The sequence below is a fragment of the Cryptomeria japonica genome, chromosome 3 (assembly GCF_030272615.1).
Source record: "Cryptomeria japonica chromosome 3, Sugi_1.0, whole genome shotgun sequence".
Classification (NCBI taxonomy): Eukaryota; Viridiplantae; Streptophyta; class Pinopsida; order Cupressales; family Cupressaceae; genus Cryptomeria; species Cryptomeria japonica.
Window position 1 is genome coordinate 607,931,617 of NC_081407.1, and position 14,472 is coordinate 607,946,088.

A 14,472-nucleotide genomic window follows, 5' to 3' on the forward strand; every position below is an offset into this window, starting at 1 on the left:
TAATAATAGATATTAGAAATCACATTTAACTCTTTAGATAAATATGAATAAAATTAAAATAAAATAAAATTATTTACCAACTTTCATATAAAAAATACATTAATTTATATACTAATTAATATGTAAAAAATAATCGAATTGAAATAAATCTACACTAAACAAAAAATAACATGAATATACAAATTTTCACCATTACAACACTATTATTTGCCTTCAAAAAATCTATGCTTAGTATTGATTCCAATTAATGTGACACAAACCATAATTATTATTTACTTAAGAAATATTTATTGTTTTTAATATTAATTATTATAATAAAAAGTTTTATATTTGAAATAGAGAGTAACTATTGTTTTTGGGATAAGGCGAAGGTTCGAAATATATAAATGAATGAAACGGTAAAACCTCTGGGAAATTCAGAGTATATAAACTCGTTTCAATCTCGTTACACCTGCAATCCGTGTAACGATTGTTCGAAGCAATTTTGAGTTGCGGATGCGGATCCGTACAGAGCTCGCTGCAATCTAACATTCTACAGTGTTTGGAGGGTACGATTTTTTTGTTTCATCTTAAATAATCAGGAACCTTCAGAATTCAGTTGTTAGCCGCATATATGTATGTAAAATCTGCGCTTATTCAAGCTTTCTCTTTATCGTCATATTCTGAAAGAATTGTAGGTGCCGATGATTCGATATTCTTCTAAACATGTTTTTTTTAGGGTCAAATTTACTGGATTAAAAAAATTCCTAATTTGGGCTTGTTCCATTTTAATTGAAAACAAAATGTAATTCATCATACTTGGTTTCCTGCAAATATGCCTCTCCATTCTTTGTATATATTTATATCATCACTGCTTCATCGACCTCAATTTTATCCTCTTTGGTGTGTCACGTTAGCATCAATGCTTTTATAAGGGATATACCTGGCTTATTATTAGCTGCCTGCTTGCAGTCTGCTTGGTGAACATTTTCCTTTTTTTATTCTAGCTAAAGATTTTTTCTGGTAGGATGGCCTGTACAGGTAAGTCTTTTAATAAATGGCACCAAACATCTGGAGAATTCACAACGTTTTTGTATGTCATCCATTGTATACCATAGCACACACATTGAGAGCCCCTAATATCCTTTTGATAAAATATATTTGGGTGGGCAGCCAACCACAAGATTTGCATTTGCTTTTGGCTGACTTCCTTTGATCCAAATATTCATTTCTGAAAAATCTATATTTGCTTTCCCCATTTTTCAGATGAGCTAGTTATATTCAAAGATGACATTATATTCGCCTGTTTTAGTAACGCACATAAATCTTTATCCTTGTCATCGGAATGGGAAATGTGGTAAGAAGACAGAACTCCATGTACTTAATTTTTGCCTGGTGCGAGTTGAGGCAGATTTGTTAACTGCAGAGTTTTTCACTTTCTATCTGGTACCCTGCCAGGATCCATGTTAAAGTACTTATGTATGCTGTTTCTAGTGATCTGTTTAAGGTGGGGAATGACCTGGGCTGCACACTATTGTCAATTATCTGTTTAAGCTGGGGAATCACGCTAAGTCTGCTATCTAGCTTGGGGGATGAGAGAGGACCCAGGAATCATCCCCCAAAAATATGTTTTTCTCCATTTTTGACCTATCATCTCCCTCTACCTCAGATAACATCTAGGATTTCAAACATAAATTGACAAAGTTACAGATAATTGAGCCCTGGGGCATGGCATCATTTGCTAGCAAACTACACCCTTCATTTTATAGTTATTTGCTCCTCATGTTTCTGGTTCAATAATCCATCTTGTTCTGAATAGACATCCTCAAAGCAATTTTACTTTAAGTGCATTATCAGACAAAGATATCAACCTCCGTCATGGTCTGCTCCATTTATGTTGCCTACACACAGTGTCAGATGAATAATGGATTGTTGAATTTATCATCAGTTCCTAGCCTTATAAACTTTCTCGGAAAATGTTAGGTTGCTGCTATAATTTCTTCTGGGGGCTTTTAGCATAGAGATTACGTGTAGGAAAATGCTGCAAAGCTGCCTTTAAACCTGCAAATTTCCAGCAAAGGATAATCATTTACTCTTCCAGTTACTGAGCCTTAATTGAAAACTGTTGATAAGTTTTCTCCCAAGATCTGTGGAGTTTCTTCCTGTAAAGATGGTGATATTTAGATAAATGCTGGGTTGAGCACTTGGATTTAAACCCAAAATCCTCCATGGCCTAGTATGCTGATCCAGGTTAAAAGTCAAGAAAAAGATTTTGGATTTCTTTGCATTATTAAATGTACTGTTTCCCTCTGATACCCAAGTAATATTTCCTGAATGTTTTATGTCTCAGTCATGGAAGTGCACCCAATCAACTGTGTGTCATCTACATATTGAAGGTGGGTAAAATTCTCCACATTGTGAAGTTATTGTTAAAATTGCTAGCCATTGCCTAGTACTTCCCAAATGCCTCAGCCATTAAATGAACACTTGGGGGAGGATATAAGAAGGCACTGTGTTATTACCTGAATTTTTGAATTTTTTAAAGAAACCTGTTGGATACCATTGGCCAGAATGGACAATATTTGGCTGTTAAGTAGCATCTTACCCGATTGCAAACAAGCTTTTAGTGAAGCCATATTTTTTGATGACTTTTAGATGGATCACTTAACCTTATCTTGAACCTTGCTCATGTCAAGATTAAGGATTCCAGCTGTTTTGTTTTGTTGTGTGTATAATTATGTTATCGAATATTTGTTTACCTAATAGCTCTATAAATTGCTAGGAACTCTCAAATACTTACAAGCCAGAAGTTCTGTGCAATTTTGCCAGAAACCTGGGAGGTAAATTTCTAGTGAGTACTTGCAGAGTTTTAGTGACTTTCTGTCAAGTACTTGACGTAGAGTTGCATGGATATGGATATGGATATATTCTTGGATACTAATAGATCTATTACAAGGACCCTAATATGGATATGCTATTCATAAAATTATCCAAGATTTGTTTACTTCATAGCTCTAAAAATTGCTAGGAACCCCCAAATACTTACAAGCCAGAAGTTTTGTGCAAGTAATTTTGCCAGAAACCTGGGAGGTAAGTTTCTAGTGAGTACTTGCAGAGTTTTAGTGACTTTCTGTCAAGTACTTGACATAGAGTTGCATCGACATGGATATGGATATATTCTTGGATACTAATAAATCTATTACAAGGACCCTAATATTGATATGATATTCATAAATTTTTTATGCCATGTATGTAACATGCACACGGGTGTGTGTGTGTCTATATATATATATTACTATTTTCCAAAATGTTTATATTTATAGATGTAAATTTGTCATCAAAACAAATACTTCGATTCAAATGCTATAAAAACTGTTATCAGTAGTCTCTTGAAATTGGAGCTCCACATCATTAAGATCATGTGGAGAGCTGAGATAGGTAGATTAAGTACAAGTATTGTATAACCATCAACCATACTTTCAGAATAAGAGAATCCAGGTGTTGTGTCATAATCCTCAACAATGGGATTGAGATGTATTAATGCATTTATGGATACTTCAATTTCACTTATTTCAGGTTACACATATCAAAGTCTGCTAGGTTTCTTCTTTAGCTTGTGAAGGAATAAGATAGGAGATGAAGATTGGATTGGACATATACAAGGTCCCTTGTTTAATTGTCTGCCAACCTATTATGTTTCATAGAATGGATGAAACCACATGTGCTTCAATTCTTTTTGGCCCAAGGTAATAATAATAATTTATCTGTCCACTTAGTGTTTTTTTGACAACTTAATTAATTATTATTATCTTATTCTCCTATAAATCTTCCCTTTAGTCTTCAAGACATAGAGATAAGCTTCAATTTCTCTGCTTTGACTTTGTTTGAAAAATGGGCACATTACAATCCGCCCTTCCTAAAATTGCTTGCCCTCAACAATTGCAAGCTCAATCTGTCGACTCTTCCCAACTAAACCAATATGCAAATACTAGGATCCCAAATTATTCTCAGAAACTCTTTACCTTAATTTTGCTACATCAATCTGGCACAGTAAGAAGTTGCAGACCTGTCAAACGATCTCCTCCAAAATATACCATCTTGCCCATATAGGTCCAGCTCTTGACTAGTACCATTGTGAAGAGATGAGACTGAATTAGAGTCAACACAAAAGGAGAGAAATGCTACCATCTCGTCAAGCAAAATGTGATCTATGAATGGAGGACAACTCTTTGCCCTTTCCTTGAACTATAATCTAGAGGGTAATCAAATGGCGTACCTTCAATTACTGGTTTGAAAATATCAGTGAACTCAAAAGCATCATCACTACCCGGTGTAGCACCTTTCTCATGTACAGGCCCTTTAACATGATTGTCCTAGAGCTCCACTTCAAAAAGTGGATTAGTTGAAAAGTATTACAAATCACTTTACTCTGTTGTTGCACCCAATCTTCTTGCTGATTTGTCTCTGTACATGCAAACACTGGTTTCCTTGGAAAATGCTCGAATACAGAATCTACTCGAGACCAATCAAAATTTTCCATTACCTGCTTGCCCACAATAAGCTGACTATTCACATGATACGATCTCTTATTATTGGATGGAGATATACCCTGCATATAACCATGAGCTTCCCACTCTACTTTTCCTTTACAGGAAACTCTCTCCACATCCTTAGCTGTCATTGAAGTAGGTACATCATTGGTCATACCACAGAGTACAACCTCCTTGCCATTATGATAGAATTTCAATTCCATTGCTATGAATTTATGTGAGAATTCTCCAAGTGAATGGAACCTCTCTACCCCCAAAACCATATTTGTTTCACCCATACCTACTACATAGAAATCATTAGTGACTTGGCGTGTACCCAATCAAATGTCTAACCCTCTGATCCACCTAGTGCATGGTATTGTGAATCCATTTGCCATAGTAATATTGAATCCCTGAAAGCTCTCTATTGGTAGTTTTATCTGTGTTATGAAGTTCTCATGAATGAAGTTGTGGGTCGCCCCACCATCCATCAACACTGTCACATTATGTCCTTTCACTGTCCTTGGACTCTAAATGGATGATACAAAGTGCACCTAGAAGTGTAGCATGGGTTCTACTGGGGATCTTTTCCTGTACAATAACTTCCACTTTTCCAGACTCTTCAATGCTTTTCCATTTCTTCCTCCTCATTGGATAATAATTCAATATAATGCACTTGTCTCCTCGGAAGACACCTGTGGCCCAATTCTCAGGCTCTCTACATGGTATCAGAGCGCTGGGTTACGGGTTCGAATCCCAGGAGGTCACCCTGTGGTCTCCTTAAAGAAGTTCGCGGAACCCCAGTCGGTGCTGAGGGGGGGGATTGTAGGAAAGTCGGTCAGCACCTCCTTGGGATTCGCGACATGGCTTCTGGCCGCTCTCCCGTGGATCCTTGTCTCTGGCCGCTCTCCCGTTCATTGATAGCTCGAGCTTTTGGTGTAACGGCAGCGGTGATTCCAACACTACATGTAAAGCAAAGTTTCTTTCTATGGAGTTTGTTCCTTGTTTCAATTTCCTTGGTGAATTTAGGATTCTTTGTTTTGATAACTTTGTTGCAATGGCTTATTCTGTTTAATGGCTTTCTGTTGTCCATAATTCTTTGTCAAACGCTGTCAATAAGGTGCTGATTTTGATTGCTTGGAATGTGCTGATCTCTATTTTCCTGCAGGCTAAAATCTACCCTTGTTAGCTGAAGTTTCAAGATCCAAAGCCTTCTTGATGGCCTCCTATAGAGATGCAAGATTGAAGGCTCTCACCAATCCTTTAAGAGGTTCAGTTAAGCCCTCAAATAAAACCACTATCTTCCTCTCTGAAACATCAGGTACCATAAATGACAATCTTTGAAAATCAGCTACATAGGAATCAACTGTATGTGATTGTCTAAGCTGAGCTAGCTTTCGAAAGTGGATCTTCAATTAAGTTGTTATTGAACTCCGCATATGAATGAATGTGACAGTGTCCTAAAGTGATCAGCTCGTGGTACCATCTCTCTTGTGCACTACCCTTGAGATGAAGATTGGCGAATTTGATGGCCTTGTCCTTTGTCATGGTTTTCAATGATAAAAATGTCTCTTGTTTTTGAATCTAGGAGTGTGTAGTACACTTGTTTGATCCATCAAAAGTGGGAAGGGTCAACTTTCCCAATGCATGTTTGAGATCTTGTGGGTTTGTCTATTGCCTTGTTTCTGCTCTCTGTCCACCCTTGTTTTTCTTCAAGCTTATATAATTCGTGAGTGTCATGGTTTCCTTAATTTCAAGTGGTAGGAGTCAACACTCCTCGTAACTGGCCACTATGTCATCAACAATGGAAGCTTGAATTTTTGGCTCCACAACTATCTCCTCCCTATGAAAAAAATTAGGTTGCAAAGGCCTCAAAGAAGAACCTATAATTGGCCTTTAGTTGTCCTGGTGAATGTTTACTCTTGAGGAGCTGACTTCACTGCTGTGTGCCCTCAATATATTGTTATTTTCCATAGTTGAACTTGAGACCAACTGTGGCATCATATCTGCCACTCGTTTCTATCCCTGGACAAACCTCTTAAATCAGACATCATCTGGATCATCATTATTCTGAACTATCACCTCATCTTTTTGAGGTACCTCTGTGTTTTGCTGACCTGCAATTATTTTCGGCTGATCTGGATCTTTCCTCCTTTTCCTATGATAATTCCTTGTCACCTCCTTGCACAAACCAGATCTGAGTACTTCTCACAATTTGTTTTTCCCATAGCTGGCAGTTATATGTTTGGTTACCTCTGAAATATACCTTTCTAGGCATTCCTTGACAAGTATTGAAAAAATTATTTTTGTGTGCACCACTATTGGTCTGATCTTTTTTCGTTTTCCAAGTTTTGATATATACTTTTTTTAAATAATAATTTGAATTAACAAAAAGTATTGAATTTAATACTAATTTGAATGAAATCATTCACAAGACAATGCAAAATAAAATGTTCAACTATTATCTAATGAGATTTGAATATCATAGAGAGAACCTGATTAATGTTAAATTTGAACCAGAATAAATGGATAGCAGAAAACTAAACTTAAGAACAACACAAACACAAGAAACTTATCCTGGGAAAACCCTCCACCTGAGGGTGAAAAACCCAGCCCACTCAATGAATTTTATTATATCTCTGAAAATGAATACAATTATTGATAGTTTCAGGTTACTATCAATCACAACCTACAAATCAATCATGACAAAGAAGTCAAACGATACATCTCATATACATTCTATAAGACTTCATTAAGTCTGAAAACTCTGAACACAGAAAACATATAATATTACTGTTCTGACAGAATCCATACAAATCACTTTTGACTTGCTACAAGACAAAAATGATAAGCCAGCAATATGATTATCAATCTGCAGAAGAAGAAGGAGCTCAACCAAAATAGAAGAGTGATCTATATAATGAATCGGATAGCATGTGAAAAAGACTCCACGATGGTAGAGGAAAAGTCACCGACAGCCACATACATATCTCACCGACAGCCACCATAGCTTTCAGATATACGATGAAGAATTTCAAAAGGAAAACGGAAGCCATCGAAAGGGTACAAGATAGATAAAGGTAACAGAAGCCACCAAGACGAAGACAAAATAATAATATAGAAGATTGCGATATGAAATAAATGAGAGACGTCGGAGAGGAAATAGATATGCTCAGGTAATACTCCGAACCAACAGAGCATCTCTCGAACATGAAAAAATATATGAATACGAACACGGCATCAACCTGGGAACATAAAGTATAGAAGAAGACCAGAGATAGCATGAATCTTAGATCTCTATCACAGCTATAACTTCAACAATTAAGAATTGCACTATTCAAGTGTTGCAGCTGACCTGGTGATGACATCACCCAAGTGAGTGGAGCTGGTCTAAAAAATAGAAATAAATTCTTGATTTGTAGGTCGACCCCATGTCCCTTTTTTGGTGATTCATGTGTCTCCCTTAAACCAACAATCACTTTTGATAGTGTAGGACACAACAAAAACACATCAAAATTACCTTTTCCTTGCCACATCACTCAATGGAATGCAATGGTGGAGATTTTGAGGAAAAAGCTAGTGAAGAGTTGGTGTGCTGAACTGTGGTACTGATCCCCTTGCACTCAGCAGATCCCATGTTCCTTGACTCTTATTTGCTGCATTGAATTTGGTAGTGCCAACTACCAAAAATACAAGCCAAAATAACTTCGATCTTTGGAGGAAGTTTGAAACCTGCAAGGAAATTCAGCCAACACAAGTATGCGGTGGCTAGGTTGATGCCCATGATTTGCTTCTCTTAATCCGTATATCTGGTGCTAACATGTTTAAAAAATCGATGCCTCTTATTTGGTTTGGTTAATTTTTGAAATACTCTTTAAATGCCTAGGCAATGCAAAAGGTGGCGCTAGGTTAGCAATGGGTCCCATAGCCCTAACAAATTCACAAACACAATTTTGATCCTCCTTTTGAAATTTCCCTACTGGCCAGCTCTGCGCACATCATACTTCAAAATTTGACTTGTGATCCTCTTTTAAAAAGTTTATTTGTGTTTTGGATGGTATGAGAAACCCACCGCCCTAAAGAAAATCCTTGAGAATTGTTGTAGGTACGGCTGGAAGAATGAAATGGCTTGATTCTTCTTGAAAACTTGTAGATTTAGTTGAAGCACAAATTTGACTTCTGGATAAATCCAACTCATGAGATTAGAGGGTTTTTGTCGTACAATTCCTGAAGATGTAATAGGGTTTTCGTCCTCATAGGAAATGTTGAACCAGAGCTTTGCACAAGGGTTTATGAAATTTGGCAAAATGATTGAATGAATTGCTTTTCCTCCATTTTTTTTTCTTTTTCTAGCAATCTTAAAATGTAATTAAAATTACTTCTATTTTGAATATTCACCCCTTTTTATTTTTAATTATTAAATAATATTTGTTTTATTTGAATATTCAATATTTTCACTTCATGCTTTTTATTTACTTTTTGGTCCAAGGTAATAATAATAAATTAAGTGTCCACTCAGGCATTTTTCAAACAACTTGATAAGTTATAATAAACTATTATTAGCTTATTCTCTACTAAATCTCCCCTTTAGTCTTTGAGACATAGATATAGGCTTTGAATCTGTTCGAAAAATGAGGACATGACAATTACCCATGATGACCTGGACAATGTTTTTTGGCCCTAGGGACTTAAATGCTTCAACTATAATATTGATAATAAAGTATCTTTGTCATCAAACTTGCGTTCAACTAAATTCAAGAACATTGCCTTGTTTGGGCACTTTATGATCACATTGTTTAATGGTCCATTCTTTTGACTTACTTGCATCCATTGCAAATGATAGAAAGCCTTGAAATATGCCATGAAGCTTGAATTATTTATGATGTTCTGTCAATAATGTCTCTTTCTTTAGCCTTAAGGGTGTTATGAAATTTTTTCATAGCCTAGACTTTTGTATCATTTTGGCAACTCATTCATTGACCTAATTGTCTCTTCTCAATACAGAGAGTGCATCATATTAAAAGCAATTTTGTTTATATTCAAGCAATAATCAATTGTGTAGTCTATATCCACTTGACCTTGCAAAGTAAATTTTCAAGAGGTTCTAAATTGCTCCTATCATGACATAGATGTTTCCATCTCTTAAAGGGGGCTTACTTGAAGATCCTTGACAAAGACTTATAAATGGAGTTGACCTTGATTTTTAATAATCATGGATATTGCATTGAGTAGACAACCACTAAGAAACCAAGTGTTGAGCATAAGGAGACAACATGGGTTTACATTGTCATGAACACATGTCCATATATTGAATTTGTGGCAAGAGCATATATTTGAACCAAGAGATTTGTTGGTCAAATTAGAAGAGTTGCATGGAAAGATTTCAAATGAGAAGATTGGGAAGTTTCATGATGTGTTGACTTTGATGAGATTCAAGGTTTTGGATATGTGAGTGGACTCTTCAATTAGGTATATCAGTTGGAATCCATAATCAAGGTTGTAAATGGAAAAATATTGCAAAAAAGGAAGTTGTTGAGGACATCTCTAACAATTTACCTTTTAGCTATGGGCATTTGGAGCCCAATTTGAAAACCATTTTGAAGCTTGGGCCCATCAAAGAGCTTTTATCCTAAGGAGACTTCAAGCGCTTATTCAAGATGAGGTGGATAGAGGCATTGGCATAGTTAGTCAAAGCAAGGTTCTATCTCCAAAGGAAGAAGGCAAGTCTCAAGGAAAGCATGAAAACAAAGACAAATTTGACAATGTCTAGAAGAAAGTATCTAACTATTAGTTGAAGTGTGACTATCGTGGGAAAACTAATCATATGGAAGACTCATGCTTGATGAAGTTGAAGGACTTGTAAATTTTTTTTGAAGGCCCTTATATGTGGAAAATGATTCTTTGAATGTTTGGTGCTTGTTCATCTAAATTTCACAAGAAAGGTTAATTGTTTGGAGTACTTCACATGGTTGGTCAAGTGCTTCTCAACATGTCTCTGGAGGAATATTCATTTTGTGATATGGTCATTTGAACAACAAATGATGAGGGTCTTCATGTCAAGGGACCGGAGATGTGAAGCACAAACCCATATATGAGATGTTTACTGTGTTTCAAAGTGGACATAAACTTGTCTTGGAGAACAATTATCCCGTGAGAGGGGTACAAAAGTAGAATTCAATGGGGATAAGGTTTTCATCAAGGACATGAAGGATGACAACAAGATTTTTGCTATGGGGAGGCTAATCTCTAAAAACTTGACAAATATATAGTTGAACCACAAAAGGAATGAAAAGTGTTGCTAAGGCTTACGATGGCAACAAACTGTAGCATTTGCACATGGGATATTTGAACTATGGATCACTTCACTTCATGTGTAAGGATTTCCTTCACCTCTTTTGTCTCCTAGTGGAGTATGCAATGGTTGAATGTTTGGAAAATATCATAGAGATCCATTTAAATGGGAAAGGCACATTGAGCATCTTCATTGTTGGAGTTAGTTCATTCAGATTTGTGTGCAATTAGCATTTCTTCATATGGTGGTGCAAAGTACATTCTCACATTCATTCACGACTACACTAGAAAGGTATTCTGGGAGTGAAGAATGATGTTCTTGGGATTTTTTGTCAAAAGCAATGATTTAAGATTAGTGTGGGAAAATTATCAAGGTTATCCATTGTGATGATTTTGGAGAATATATGAGCAATGACTGGTAACTTTTGCAAGGAACATGAGATCTTTCATTAGAATATTATATAATATCATGTACTTCACCAAAAAAAATGGGTCATTTGAATGTAAGAATAGGGTGCTTTTTGAGGTGCTAAGGTGTATGTTGCATGGCTTGAATAATCTTGACTTTAGATTGTGTAATGTCTCCTTCTGGTTTCCCTGTAGAATTTGCCCACAAAGATAATTATCAATGTTATTATCTGTCTGATATAATGAGTCTTGATCTGATTTATTATAGGCCTGATCCAGTTTGTATTTGCTGTTCAGCAAGGGTCTTTCCTTGATCTATATTTGTGTCCTTTTTTACCGATTGTTGCAGTCTTGCAGATGCTTTTATCTTTCTTTATCAATTGTCTTCCTTGATATTTGATCCCCAATGAATAATACTGCTATAGCCTGCAATAATTAGTGATTTCTGTTCTGATCTGACCTCTACGCCTGACTGCTGGTATAATCAGAATTGATTTGCTCTTTATGGATCTCAACCATTATCCTGTTGTTTTCCTTTATCGATCTGCTCCAACTTCCTTAAATAGAAATCTGAAATTCTCTTCATATTTTTCACTCTAGATCTGCTTTTTAAGTAATTTCCCTTCTTTTCCAACTCTCATTCTATCCTCCTTATATCTCTCTCTCTCACGCCTTTTCACCCCAAAGAAGGTGACTTATCACAAGGAGTCGGTGCTTTTATACTTTAATTAAACACACATTATAGTGCTACCCCTTATACTGAGTCGGCGTTCGTAATATCATTATATTTAATTCTTTGAAACACGACTCACTAATCAAGTCAGCTTTATTTCTTCGAATTCAGTGCAGCATTTTGTGATTTATAAATATCACCTTTGTTATAGCTATTTAACATCTCTAATGACATTAATATAAATTGCTGCCCTTTTAGTGATCACTTCTGCTTATTGCCATCCTTGCTGTCTGGTTGCTCATTCTTATTATAGAAAATCACGAAGTCTTAGGGTTAAGACGATTTTATAGGGCATCGATATCTTCCTTATGGTGGGGGCATGACAAATTGTGGAGTGAAGTGTTTATAATGCTTTTGAGGGAAAGCCTAGTGTGGAGCATATACATATGTTTGGGTGTGATGCTTTGGTTCATATTTTGGGTGAAGTGTGATGTTCTTGAGGTTTTTTGTCTAAGAAATGATTGAAGATTAGTGTGGGAAATGCATCAAGGTTATCCATTGTGAAGATGGTGGAGAATATATGAGCAATGACTGATAACTTTTGCAAGGAACATGGGATTTTTCATTAAAATATTATATACTTATAAAAAATGGGTCACTTGAAAGTAACAATAGGGTGCTTTTTGAGTCAACAAGGTTTATGCTGCATGGCATGAATCTTGACTTGAGATTGTGGAGTGAAGTGTTTAATTATGCTTTTAAGGGAAAACCTAGTGTGGAGCACATACATATGTTTGGGTATGATGCTTGGGTTCATATTTTGGATGAGGAGAACCAAGTTTGAGGACAAAAGCAATAAGTTCATCCTTATGTATTACAGTAAGACTTCCAAACGATATATAGGCTTTTTAACCATAATACTAAGAATATTTGAAGAGAATAGGCATGTTAGATATGTCAAGAGGCTTCCCTCTTTCATTGATGGATCATCTTCACTTATAGTTTTGTTTGGGGGGTCTCATTATGCTTTTGTTCCTCCAAAGTTTTGGCGGGTTCTTGATTCAATTGAACAGATTCATTGGATTGATGGTGATACATCTTCTTCTCATGTTGGACATGATTGTCTTCATGATGGGGTACATATGGCAGATCTTCATAATGGAAGTAGTGATCATATTGAGGATGTACACAATCACACTTTTGTTAATGCTATAATTGCTTTTAACTCTTCTCCAACACTTATTGAGGGCTCTAGACCGAAGCAGGCTAAGAAGATTTTGGAAGATGTTCCTAAGGAATCTTTACAGCTAGTTGGTGTGGAATATTATAATTATATTCTCGAGTCATTGAATATTATGTTGTAGAATGGCTTATTATATAAGCCAAGGAATTACACAAACCAACCTATGATTTAATAACAAACTCCCAACAACCTACAACCTATGCAAAACAACTTGTAACAATTAGCTAATGATAACACAATAAAAGAAAACCTAAAACTAAGTTACTATAATGCCAACTTTATTATTACAAAGCTTATATTAAATCAGTACATCCCTTGAAGACTAAACCGGATACGATTTCAAATTTATCTTTGAACTTGACAAATTTATCTTTCACAATAATAAAGATGTCTTCATTATCAACAATGGATGAATGCAATGGTGATGAACTTCAATATACTTAGTTCGAGCATGATACACTGGATTCTTCACCATTTTGAGAACACTTTGATTGTCACAAAAAAGTGATGATAGTGCGTTTTGATCCAATTGAATATCTGCCAATAACCTTCATAATCACATTGTCTCACAACCGGTATTAGTTGTTGCCTTATAGTCTGCTTTAGTGGAGGATAAAGCGACTTTATTATGAAGCTTGCTCTGCTAGGAAATTATACCTAAACCAAGAGTTAAAACACATAACTTCTTGTAGACTATCTAGTGTCAACTAACCCAACCCAATTAGAGTCAGTAAATTTGGTTAGCATGAAGTCAATATTTGTTGATATAGGATGCTAAAGATGATGAACACTTTAACGTATTGAAGAACTCGTTTTGCAGCTTGCTAATACTTCTCTTGAGGTTTAGACATGATTTGAGAAAGACAATTGACTGCAAAACAAAGATCCAGCCTAGTGGTAGTAAAATAAATCAAACTATTGATTGATTGTTGATGCATTGTTTCTTTGACTAGTGATAAAGCAATGTTAGTTTTGAGCTTGATCCCAACTTCCATAGGTGTAGATGTAGGATTACATTTAGTTATCAATTTTTTTTTTTTTTTTAAAGATTTGGCATATTTAGTTTGTGATACAAGTTTTTTGTGATCATTTTGCCAAAATTCACCCCTAGATTTGTCATTTCAAAACCGTAGGATATATCATGTTTCACCTATTCAATTAGAATAGCATTGCTTCTGATGATGACAAGATCATAAAAAAATCATGATCATAATGTCACCACGACTGATCTTGACATAGAGAGTGGGGTCATAACAGATTTTTTTTTGAAACTAGGATCTCTAAGATATTCATCAATTTTAAAATGCTAGGTTCAAGGAGCTTGCTTAATCTATCCACGGGCTTTACCA

General features: G+C 35.7%; 1 protein-coding gene across 3 annotated transcripts in view; it reads left to right on the plus strand.

Moving 5' to 3' along the window:
* The first annotated feature begins 362 nt into the window (after window positions 1–362).
* Window positions 363–14,472, plus strand: part of LOC131063878 (uncharacterized) — a 49,659-nt gene continuing 35,549 nt past the window's right edge. Inside the window, exons 1-2 of one of the 3 annotated variants that reach the window (XM_057997845.2) lie at window positions 363–548; window positions 5,677–5,829. The gene's annotated coding sequence lies outside the window, so the exon portion shown is untranslated. The remainder of the gene's footprint in view (window positions 549–5,676; window positions 5,830–14,472) is intronic. The other 2 variants (XM_057997838.2, XM_057997831.2) reach the window with 2 other exon arrangements.